This window comes from Barbus barbus, assembly GCF_936440315.1.
Source record: "Barbus barbus genome assembly, chromosome: 34".
NCBI classification, from domain to species: Eukaryota; Metazoa; Chordata; class Actinopteri; order Cypriniformes; family Cyprinidae; genus Barbus; species Barbus barbus.
In genome coordinates, this window is record NC_136762.1 from 24,629,511 (window position 1) to 24,642,866 (window position 13,356).

Below are 13,356 nucleotides of genomic sequence, written 5' to 3' on the forward strand. Positions count from 1 at the left end.
GTAGAATTTATTTATTTATTTTTTTTTTCTTCCTGGGGGTTGAGGAGCTCAAAGTGGAAGCTGGAGGAGCTGAACACGCAGCAACAGCTGAAGCTTGGGCCTTGATCCTATAGGATGTTAATGTTTAGGTATTTTTTTTTTTTTTTTTATTTTTTTTTAAGAATGATGACGTCCCAATGTGATCACACCTCAGCCCAGTAGATGGCGGTAATGCACAATGATTGCAAGCTGCCAATAAAATTTACAGAAGAAGAAGAAGAAGTCCCGCCCCACCACGCTAGTTGCTGGATGGGAGTAGCCATTTTCTTTCTCTTCGAAGCTGGTGAGAGACGAGCAGCAACATAACTTTGAACAAGTTAAAATAACGTCAGAGAGGATTAAAACAGAGGTTTTCATATGTTTTATTTTCTTTGGATTTGGTGAGTACGCATTTTCAATGTGTAAACTGCCATAAATGTGATTAGACATGTACTGATGTATTCAATTGAGAGAGAGTGAAAACGTATTTCTTAGTTGGAGTGAAATACTGACGAGTTCTTATGTTTTACAATACAAAAGGTATGTAATGGTTAAAAACGATTGTATATAGGAGTTTCTAGTGTTATATTTTGTTGATGATGATAACGAATGAACGTTTTTTTGTGTTTAAATACAGTGACGTTATCTAAACCTTCAAAGTACAGCGGAAATATAACAATGTTAAATGTTAAATAATATGTTCAATGTTAAAAAGGGAAATGTGTTAGTATGTATTGATGTGTAACTGAAAACAGTGAATTTAATCTGTGTTGTGAACTAAAAAACTGCCTGTTACATATGCAGGTCAGGTCTTTTGTCCTACGTTGGAACTACGTTAATTCAGCGTGTTGATGTAAGATGGCGAGCCTTCCCAGCGAGATGAGCACTGATTGCTGTGAGAGTTAAGTTCCAACCATCACCCGAGGAAATGGGTAGGAAAGTTCTGATTGCCCACTAGGATTCATAACCCGAACTGAGTTGTGTTTTGAGAGACTTTCCAAGAGTAATTTCGTTCTGCTCTGACGGATCTGCTTTTGTCATTTGGAACGCTTGAATCAAATCATTTCTCCACGATTCTATTGATTTATTTTTGGATTCCTCGATCCGAATCTTTTGAATTAAATCTTTTGAACTGAATCTTTTGAACTGAACATTTCAACGAACTTCCTGAACTGAATCTTTTTGAACTGAATCTTTTGAAATGAATCTTTTTGAACTGAACATTTCAACGAACTTCCTGAACTGAATCTTTTGAACTGAACATTTCAACAAATCTTTTGAACTGAATTTTGAACTGTTTCTTCTGAACTGTTTATTGGCCTTGTGTTCAAGACCAATGAGTTATTTTTTCTTTAATTGAGGGAACTGTCAAAATTATTAATTGTGAACATGGTAAATGTTTAATTTGATTTCAAAAGTGTTGTATTCTAGGAACTTGCATAGCCTAGAGGGTGCACCCTACTGAACAAGTAGATGACCAGAGAGTCAGGTGAAATTGTTCAATTAATTTCATTGGAGTTGAAATTTCATGCAATTGTGATCTTATATTGAACAAAGAACATTGTAACAATTGTTTGTTTTATTTTCCGTTTAAAAAAAACACAGTAACCAGTACAAAAATTATTTTCAATACAAAGATTTATTTTGACTCAATTGTTGTTTCTAATTACATCTCCACAGTCGAACCTACTGGCCTAAGGTTAATATTAGCAGCAAGTGCCTATTATTTGACACAAGTGCTACACTTACACGTATACATATGAAACTCAGTACACATATAGAACTCATCGAGCCATACAACTTTCAAACTGCAGGTCATAGGCCCCGCCCAACAGGAAGTTGGCTATTAAGGGGTTTGTGAAAAACACATGCTCTGGAATTTGATATACTTATATGCTCCCTCTTATATTTACCCGATTTGCTTCATACTTCATCAGAATAATGTAAAAATACGACCTATGAAGGGTTTATTGATACCTAAAATAGTGTTGCCATGGCAATGTGACAAACTTTAATATTCTTGTCTGGTGTTTTTAAGGCCCTTAACATGCTTAGAATTTAATGGAATTTAACACACACATCAGCATTAATGATAGTTAGACACTGGCAAAAGCTCATAAAAGGGCGTGGAAGAGGCACTGTATAGCGCCACCTTTTGACAAAACTTGGGGGGTTAGTTTTAGCTACATTCACCAAACTTGGTACATATACTATTCTCATCAAGCCAGACAACCTTCTAATTTACAGTAATTAGCTACGACCAACAGGAAGTCGGCTATTTTGATTTGAATGTGGATTTTTGGAAAAATCAGGCAGTGGAATTTTACCTACTCCGCCCATGAGTCAAGTAATTCACACCAAACTTTGTCTACGTGATGCCAAAACATTGAGGAACTTAAATGTTGTCGTGGCGATTTATTAAACTAACAGTCTTTCACAGCCTTTAATTGCTGTATCCCTTAAAACCAGACTGCCAGAGGGTTACTGTAAATGCATGTGCCCGCTGTGCCGCTTTTTCTTGATGCCATCGGGGTGGCGGTTGTACTGATGGCTTGGGCCCGTCATCGCTGCTTGCAGCTATATTTAGACTTATAATCTGGTGTTTAATTAGTAATGTGTTTGTTACATCAATAAGAGATAAAGAATGCTGGTCACTTTAAGAGTTTGGAACAGGTAATGACGTTGATGCTAGAATGTTTTCACACAGTTCAGTGATGTCAGTGTTCAGATTTCACAGTTCCCAGATAGCAACATAGTGTTTGCCCAGATCCAGCCCACATCTGGCCCGTGTGAAATCCATGCGGGCCAGATGTGGGCTGGATCTGGGCCAACACTTCTTGCTGTCTGGTTCAGTGAAGTTGATGTGAACAATAAAAAGTCAAATAAGTTCCAGTACGAGTCCTCTTTACAGATGTAGCAATTGGCGACAAGGATGGCTGAAGAATTCCCCATGTTGTCGTTATCTTCCCCGAGCCCTCAGTTAATTGAGAAAACAAACAATACACTCGCTCGGGAGCGGCTGTTATTGGAAGATGATGATCTCACTTTAGAGAAAGCTGTAATTCTGGCCTCTCAAATTGAGTCTGCTGCACAGTGCGCTGCTAAATTAAATACTGCACATGAATCAAGTGTAAGCATTGGGGACATGATACAAGACTGCACACAAGTTCACAGGGAAGAGGCAGATATATCAAGTGCAGACATACAATATGCTCGCCCTCATGTTCAGCGACGATGTAGAAATTGTGGGTCTGGAAGACACTAATCATGTGCCCCAACTGCCCTGCACGGGGACAAACATGTCGATGATGTCAAAAGCTGAACCACTTTGCAAAATGGTGTCGATCTGCTCCAGTTCAAGCTCCTACACAACGAAACCCACGTGCTAATGCTACAAACCCTGGCATTATTCATTCAATAAAAACCAATTCAGCAGGTTTTTACACATACGCTGTTAATATAGCGGATTCTTGTAATCCTCTGCTCCTGGACACGGGGGCTAAAGTCTCACTACTCAATATGGCCACTTATGAACGTTTCCTGCCACACTTTTCCCTTCAGCCGCCTTCCCTGAATCTGTTTGGATATGGAAGTTCAGCAATTGATGTTATCGGTCTTATACATGCGCCTGTCCAGTAAGGCAACAAGACCCTACTCAACTTTCCAATTCACATTACACGCCATGGCAGCAATATCCTTTGATTGGACTTGTTTATGAGTCTGAACTTTTCTCTACTTTACAATTAACTGCTTATTTTATGCAAAAATGTACATGTAAATGTGAATGTGGTAGAACCCTGTTTTATGTTAAATACACTCATGACATCACATTGTAACATTACACTTGTGTTCTCTTCACTTGATTGGCTCTATCACACTCTCCTCTCCACCTGTAGCTGGTGTGTGGTGAGCGCACTGGCGCCGTTGTCCTGTGGCTGCCGTCGCATCATCCAAGTGGATGCTGCACACTGGTGGTGGTTGAGGAGAGACCCCCTCCACATGATTGTAAAGCGCTTTGGGTGTACGGCAATACACAATAAATGCGCTATATAAATGCATCATTCATTCATTCATTCATTCATTCATTCATTCTCAGTCAACATTAAATATACAACTGCAAGAAATAATACCAAAATATTATTGCACAGAAGTATTCAGATAAATGAGTCCAATCTCTAGCATCATTTTACAGGTTGTTATCCAACAAAAGTAATACTGTGTCACGAATCCAGTTCGTGGTTTTCCGTGCTCGCCACCAGATGTTGCCTCCCAGTTACATTGATTTGCACACTACACAAACTGTTGTATGTCACCCCGGACTACAGTTCCCATCATCCATTGCACAGATTACACACTCACAGCTACAACCAATCAAACACACTTTATAAGCCTTGAACTTCCTCTTTCGGATCGCCAAGTATTGTCTGCGATTATCATTCTCCTAGCGATAACAACTTTATGGTGCCATTCCGTGTTTCCTGAGTTAAATCTAGTCGGTCCTGTTTTTAACCTGTTTAAGTGGTGTCTTCATTCTAGCCTGGTTTACCTCGTCCTGTCTTATCTCTGCCTGCCCTGGTGCTTATAGCCTGTCTTGGATTTACCCTTTGCCTTGCAGTTTCGGACTGTGTTTGCACCTCGCCTGGACTATTTCCCATTAGTGAATTCCCCGTTTGTCTTGCCCTCAGGATTCAGTTTGCTGTTGACTGACTCACACCTGTCTTTGGAATACTCTGTTGTCTAGCCCTGTTCAACCTTGTTTGCCAGTGTTGATCTTAGCCTGTTATGACCAGGTTTCTGTCTAATAAAAGATTGCATATGGATACGCATGCCATACATTAAGTTTGAGTTGTGTTTTATCTATAGTGGCTACAAAGCTTAACAGAGCAAGTTTTTAATGTTCTCTTCTGTCTGCCCTTATATTTGCTAGTAACTTAGTTTGTGTGCTATATTGTAAAAGGCTTTGGCAAGAAAGCTGACAATATAAAAGAAACTTAAATAATTTTGTTCATAATTATACCACATATGACATATTTGTGTAGTTTGAGATCTAATATTTTTGAAGAAATATTAAGAGGAGACTAACCATTAGTAACCATTAGAGAGCTTGTTAAAACAATGTTTGTTATCAAGGCAATTAACATGAGATTGGTGTCTATATATAGCAAACCAAATCAAACTTTTGCAAAACACTACAGGAAGCATTCAGACAGAGAACATGGTAAGATTTCAGTTGTTCTGTAATTGAAAAAAAAAAAATTATGTAACTGTTAGAAGATTTCATTTTTGCTTTGATGTTGGTGATTTTTCTTCTACAGACTTCCTATACACTGTGACAAATCACATTAATACAACTTTATGGTTTTCCAATAACTTTTCTATTTAAAAACAAACTTTAAATATTTACATAAATTCAAGATGCAGCCATTGAAGAATGAGTCTAGGGTCTTAGTTTTTACGCTCTCTGGTCTGAATGAAACAACGGAACACAGATATGTATTGTTGTATTTAACTGCACTGTATTATCCACTGATTGTCTTGTGTAATGTAACTGTAATTTTCACTATAATTTCACATAAGAAGCTTCATGAGCCAATGTATGTGTTAATATGTAGTCTCTGTGTAAATGCACTTTATGGAACTTCTGGATTATACCCTAAATTCATGTATGATTTGTTAGCACATGACCATGTGATTTCTTATGCTGGATGTTTGGTTCAGATATTTGAAATTTATTCATCTCTTCTACGTGACTTTTCAACATTAACAGTGATGGCATATGAAAGTATTGAAAAGCTATATTGTGAAAATTGGTCAATTGTTAAACTTTCCTATTTTCCTACAACAGTAAACAATGTGATTGGGTTTGTAATCATTATTATATATGTTGGACATGTAGTATTAGTATTTTGCTCATATATTTACTTAATTAGAAAGTGCAGGAAGTCAATAGAGGGCAAAAACAACAATACAAACATGTGTAACACATCTGCTTGCACTGATCAATGTGACAACTGCATTTTTGTTTGATGTAATGTTCACTCATTATGGTTCAAGGGATGTGCCTCAAAGTCTGCTTAATTTTATGACTCTGGAATTCATTCTAATACCACCCATTTTAAATCCACTTATTTATGGACTAAATCTGACAACAGTATGGCAACAAGTTATGAGACTGATTTTCAAGAAAACAATGGGAATATTTGAGTGAATATTTTCTCAACTATAAAGATCATATGCTTTCTGTGTTTTAGAAAGATAGTGACATATATATGTATATATTTGTCTATATATATATGTATATATATATATACATGTATGTATAAGGGAGAATATTTTGAGATGTTTAGAATATTTATTAAATTAAAATTCCTGTTTTGTTATTAAGAATATAAGACAACAGAATGTTGTGTATTACTATGATTATGTATGACATGAAGTAAAGGAGCTTAGCAACAATAAACTCTATAATAAATATAATAAACAATACATCTCTGTACTGCACAGCTTTAATAACACAGGGGTGTTTAACCTGTTAACCTTCGCCCCCCATTTTGGGCCTCACAGGTGAAAATAACCTACCTAAATTAAAGCGGTAACAGTTCCTGACAAAGTGTGCTACACAAACAAATTAGGTATCTTTGGAAAGAAGACACCCTAGGCTTTACTATCCATCATCTAGGGTTGATAATGCTCAAAAAGATAAGTTATAGACACTGACGTGCCTTGAAGAATATTTTTCCACACTGAATGTTTTTTTTATTTCATATACAAATACATGAAATAATTCCTGGAGCAATCATACACACTGCAGCATCAAACTTGTGCACATACATTTGCAGTACATACAACAAAACACTCCAGGCACTGTTATAACCAAATTATAACAGCCAGACTTTTGCAAAGAGCAAAAGTCATCAGGTGGTGATGATTATGTTCTAACAATCATTATCTGACCATGAATCACTGAACTCGTGAATCTTTGAGTTAAATTTACTTCATTGATTACAACAGCCCTGATTCTGCATTTTCTATAAATTTTGGAAGGATCTCTTACAAGCTGTTCTGATCCCCCACAAAAAAAACTTAAAAAAAAAAAAGTCTTTCTTTAAGGCACACACAGGCATCAAGAATCAGCGTATGAACCTCAACAACGGTGACAAAAAGCATATTCAGATAAACAGATCAACTCTGAACATCACAAAACAAGCTACTAAAAAGTCACATAAAAACAGCAAAAATAAAAGAAAATAGTAAGAATAAAAGAAATTACAAAGACAATTCAGCTCATAATTTATTAATTCCGCAATGCATGATGGGAGCCATGGATGAGTTTTGATTGGCTACAACATGCTTTTTTTGATGGTCACCGTTGTTGTGATTCTTGATGTCTGTGTGTCTAAATTAAACAGCATTTCACTGAACTGGTCAGCAATATTGTCACTAATTATGATTGCTTTCTGTTGGTGGGTGATTTTAATATCTATGTTTGCTGTCTGTCAACCCCGTGTCACATGACTTTTTTAATCTTATTGACGCTTTTAATCTATCTCAGTGGATCAGTGACTCTATTCATATTCAGGGCCATATGTTGGATCTTGTACTGTCATATGGGCTTGAATGCTGCTCACAGTTGCACTTGGATCAACCATTATCTGACTTGGATGCTGATCAACATCTTAGCCTCATGAATTCTGCCTGGCTTAAGGTAGCAAATGCAACTGCTCCCCTTAAGCCTCACAAGCACAAACCAAAATTTGAACTGTGGCATAACTCTGACACCCGTCTCCTAAGACAAAATTGTAGAAAGGCAGAATGAAAATGGAAAAAGTACAGGCTGCATATCGCTCTTCAAATGTTCAGAGACTCTCTTACATCTTACCAGACTGCAGCTAAGTCTGCGAAAGCTGCATATGTTTCTAATCTAATTTAAACAAATCACTCTAAACCTAAGGTCCATCCATCCATCTTCTTCCACTTATCCGGGGCCGGGTCGCGGGGGCAGCAGTCTAAGCAGAGATGCCCAGACTTCCCTCTCCCTAGACACTTCCTCCAGCTCTTCTGGGGGGACACCGAGGCGTTCCCAGGCCAGCCGGGAGACATAGTCTCTCCAGCGTGTCCTAGGTCTTCCCCAGGGTCTCCTCCCAGTGGGACGCGCCCGGAACACCTTCCCGGGAAGGCGTCCAGGAGGCATCCTCCACGTCCCTAGAGCTAGCTTCTGTTTCCAGGGATCGGGTCGTCGAGGCCCCCGCCTTCGACTGCTGCCCGATCGTCTTTGCACCGGCCCCTTACGGTCCCTCCTGCAGGTGGTGAGCCCACGGGAAAAAATAAACCTAAGGTTTTGTTTTCAATTATTCAATCTGTTACAAATCCTGCTTTTGAACCTATCAATCTCTGGGAATTAAAGGAGGGCATTGGCAAGCTTAAACCTTCATTCTGTTCTAGCGATATCATTCACCCGAGATTTTTAAAATTAATAATCAATTCGATTGGGCCAGGTTTGGTGTCTCTTATCAATAAGTGTCTCCAAACTGGCTCTGTTCCTGCCAGTCTTAAAGTCGCTACTGTCACTCCTCTGCTCAAGAAGCCTTCACTGAATTCCTATGTCCTAAAACTTTTTCGGCCAATTTCCGTCTTACCTTTCATTTCAAAGGTTTTGGAGAAAATTGTGCTGAATCATCTTCACGTTTTCTGTTAGGTAATTGTATTTATGAGGTTTTTCAATCTGGTTTTAAGTCTACTCACAGCACTGAGTCCGCCCTGTTGAGAGTGTTAAATGATATTTACCTCTCTACTGATTCCAGAGACTCTGTGGTTCTTATTCTTCTAGATTTAGCAGCCGTTTTTGATACCGTAGATCACTCCTCACTATTATCTAGATTGGAGTCTTGGGTAGGCCTAAAAGCTAACATCCTGAAGTGGTTTCAGTCATACCTGTCTGACAGAAAGTTTTTAGTGAAGCTGGTTAATTTTACCTCTTCCCCTGCACCTCTGACCTGTGGCCTTCCACAAGGCTCTATTTTAGCTCCCTCTCTATTTTCTCTCTACATGCTACCGCTGGGCTCTCTTCTACGTAAACATGGCGTGTTTTTTTTCATTTCTACGCAGAAGAAACAATTCCACTGCGATTACTTCTCTTCTGCAATGTCTAGAGGAGGTTAAACCATGGCTAGCCCAAAATTTCCTCTTCCTAAAGGAAGACAAGTACGAGGTAATTGTTTTCGGTCCCAATGAGAACTCTCAGTGTATAAGCCCTGAGTTAGAAAGTTTATCATTTTAACTTTTACGAATAATTTGATACAAGTCAATAGCCAAAGAACAAATGTATAAATAGATCAAATCACACAACACAAAGCATGACTCCATAAGACAAGATACATTAGGCGTCGGGAGACAACTGGTGTCGAAAGCAAAACTGCTGACCACGTTGGAGCACAAGGTACGCTGGCGTGGCGCACACACACACAATCAACTCGAGTCCTCAACAGATTGGCAGAACATCATGATGTCAGAATGATGATTGGCAGTCGAGTCAGCCAATAAACACTGACCTAGCAGCGGTGCACAAAGTACAAAGTAACACGAAAAGACAGGAGAAATATACACAAAATATATACAAAACACACGTGGAATGTAACACTCCCCCCTTAAGACAAAACTATATGGATTAAGAAAAAAAACATATAGTTTTAACAATTCTTACTCCAGTCTTCTTTTTCTTAACCTGTTACCCATCACCCCCCATTTGGGGCCTAACAGGTGAAAATAACCTACCTAAATTAAAATGGTAGCAGTTCCTGACAAAGTGTGCTACACAAACAAATTAGGTATCTTTGGAAAGAAGACACTCTAGGCTTTACTATCCATCATCCAGAGTTGATAATGCTCAAAAAGATAAAAAGTTATAGACACTGACGTGCCTTGAAAAATGTTTTTTCCATACTGAATGTTTTTTTTATTTCATATACAAATACATGAAATAAGTCCTGGAGCAATCCAGAAAAGTAATGGGTTGAAAGCCACGTGTCTCATGAGTTTATATTTCAAATTTGAAGAAGATACCATGAAAAATTAGATTCCTGCTATATTTTTTCTGAAAATATTTATAGTCCCCCCAGCCCCTCTGTTTGAGAAAAAATAACCACCAGAATTGCTGTATTGCAGAATTATACAAACTATTTTAGTCATTATACATATTCATGACATGGTCATACAGTCAGTAATCGCACACTGATGTGCTTCCATACAGATGATAATCATACAGATGGGCCATATAATCAATAATAGCTGATCATTGAATCACAATGATAGCCGACATAGCATTGGTAACAAAACACGCTGATGTCCATACATATGATAATCATGCAGATACGGCCACATTCCCCACACAATAAATATAAAAAATGTAGAAGAAAAAAATAAATAAAAAGTTTTTTTATGTAAAAAGCAGATCGCTACGTTACACCCCGCTCAGCTGCGTCACAGCGTGCGTCACGCTTTTAGAAGAGAGCGCCAAATTCAAATAATCTATATTCCACTTTTCTGAGACTTTTTTTTACGTGGACGATCTCATTATGTTTGTAAAACTGTATGCTACAACACAGTGTTGTTTTATTACCACCAAGACGCTGTTTTTGAGCGTAATTTATTCCATAACGGACGCGAACAATAACTCTCCCGAAGAAATGAAATCTAAACATAGGAATATTCATTATTACAACGTTATTTTTTTGCTGGACTAAAAGTGCTCGCTGGGATGTTGATCTGTGGACCCTTACCTGTCTAACTAAACTGGGATTTCAGCAGTGGACGCGTTTGTGACTCGTTATTTACAATGAATCTGGTACGTACTGCTTTTTTATTTTGCATGTTTTGATGTGTACTGCTTACACAAATGTAGCAAATACATTCCTTATAAGCTTTCCATCGGAAAACAGCGATCAGTCGTCGATGCTTGAGGCTTAGCCCTTCAGAATGATATATAGTTTGCCAAGATTAATGATATTATTTCACGTTAAATTCATTCACAAACATTAAACAGTAATGGAAGATGGCGCCGGTGAGGATGGCTGCCGTCCCGACTGCTCCGACCAAATCACAATGCACTCACCTTTCGCCGTCTTTGAACCCGGACCATCTTGACCAAGCGAGATCCTGTGGAGGAACAAAGGACGCGACCCGTACCGGCATCCTCGAGGGAAACGAGCCGGCGTCAGGAACAGGCTGAGGGCACGCGCACACCGCACTCCCTTACCGAGTGTCCTGCTCGCCAAAGTCCAGTCGCTGGATAACAAGCTCGATGATCTCAGGGCAAGAGTCAAGTTCCAGAGGGACATTCGGGACTGCAACATTCTCTGCTTCACCGAGACATGGCTGAACCCAGCGGTACCAGACCACGCCATCCAGCCGGCCGAGTTCTTCTCGGTTTACCGCATGGACAGAACGCTGGACTCGGGGAAGACTAGGGGAGGTGGAGTATGTCCGATGGTGAACAAACACTGGTGCGACAGCGCGAGCATTGTTCCCCTCTCACCGAATCTTGAACTTCTGACCATCAAATGTCGCCCTTTTTATCTCCCTCTGGAATTTAGCTCGGACATCGTCAGTGCCGTTTACATTCCACCTCAAGCGGACACGGACACTGCGATATGGGATTTACATGAGACACTACACCTTCACCAGACACAGCACTGGGACGCCGTACTCATTGTTTTGGGAGATTTCAACAGTGCCAACCTCAAGCGTGCATTGCCGAACTTCCATCAGCACATCGGCTGCCCCACCAGGGGCGAAAGGACATTAGATCACTGTTACACCCCATACAAGAACAGCTACAAAGGCACAGTCACAACCACCTTTGGGAAATCGGACCATGCCGCCATCTTCCTCATGCCTGTTTACAAACAGAGGCTGAAACAGGAAGCCCCGGTTCAGAGGGAGGTCCCACGCTGGACGGACCAATCGGTGGCCGCTCTGCAGGACGCGCTAGATGACGCAGACTGGGACATGTTCCGGCGCAGCTCTGATGATGTCAGCTTGTTTACGGAAGCGGTTATGGGATTTATAGAGAAACTAATGGATGATACGGTGCAGAAAACCATCATCAGGACGTTTCCCAACCAGAAGCCGTGGGTGGATAAAACCATCCGCGACGCCCTGAGATCCCGCTCCGCTGCCTACAACACAGGGCTCATCACCGGGAACATGGATGACTACAAGGCTGCATCTTACAGCGTGCGCAGAGCGGTGAAGGAGGCGAAGCAGCTCTACGGGAGGAAACTAAAGTCGCAATTCCAACATGGCGGCTCTAAGAGCCTGTGGCAGGGACTCAGAACCATCACGGACTATAAAACACCACCCTCCAGATCGGGGAATGCGGACGCTTCTCTGGCTGACGAGCTGAAAACTTTTATGCTCGCTTCGAGGCTGCAGCTAATCATGCTAGCGGCTCTAGCAGTGCTAATTGTATGCACGCTGAGGAAGCCGGTGAGGACAACGTGTTCACCATCACGGAGCATGACGTGAGGAGGGCATTCAGGAGAGTGAACATCAGGAAGGCAGCAGGACCAGATGGCATCACAGGTCAGGTTCTGAAGGCCTGCGCTGACCAGCTAGCACCGGTGTTCACTGAGATCTTCAACCTCTCCCTGGAACAGTCCCCTCATGCTTTAAGCAGTCCACCATTGTTCCTGTCCCCAAGAAACCCCAGCCCACCTGCCTCAATGACTATCACCCTGTAGCCCTTACATCAGTGGTGATGAAGTGCTTTGAGAGACTGGTCAGAGACTTCATCATTGCATCACTACCAGACACACTGGATCCACTACAGTTTGCGTACAGACATAACCGCTCCACGGAGGATGCCATCTCACACCTCCTCCACACCACAACAAGTCACCTGGACTGCAGAAAAGGGAATTATGCAAAAATGCTGTTTGTGGACTACAGTTCAGCGTTTAACACCATAATTCCCTCCACACTCACCTTCAAGTTGGAGGCCCTTGGTCTCAGCACATACTTGTGCCAATGGATCTCCAGCTTCCTGAAGGACAGACCGCAAGCCGTACGGATGGGTAAACACACCTCATCCTCCATCCCCCTAAGTACTGGAGCCCCAAGGTTGTGTTCTGAGCCCCCTGCTGTACTCACTGTACACTTATGACTGTGTGGCCACTTCCAACTCCACCACCACCAAGTTTGCTGATGACACTGTTGTGTTGGGCCTGACCTCAGACAACGACGAGACGGCCTACATACAGGAGATTAAGAACCTGGAGAGTTAGTGCCAGGTGAATAGTCTACACCTGAACATCAGCAAAACTAAGGAGCTGATAGTGGACT

General features: G+C 40.7%; 1 pseudogene across 1 annotated transcript; it reads left to right on the forward strand.

Annotated features, from left to right (window-relative positions):
* Nucleotides 1-5,433: 5,433 nt before the first annotated feature.
* Nucleotides 5,434-6,226, forward strand: LOC306854139 (olfactory receptor 52L1-like; annotated as a pseudogene). Its single transcript has one exon. The product of its transcript is annotated as an olfactory receptor 52L1-like (transcript).
* Nucleotides 6,227-13,356: the final 7,130 nt, after the last annotated feature.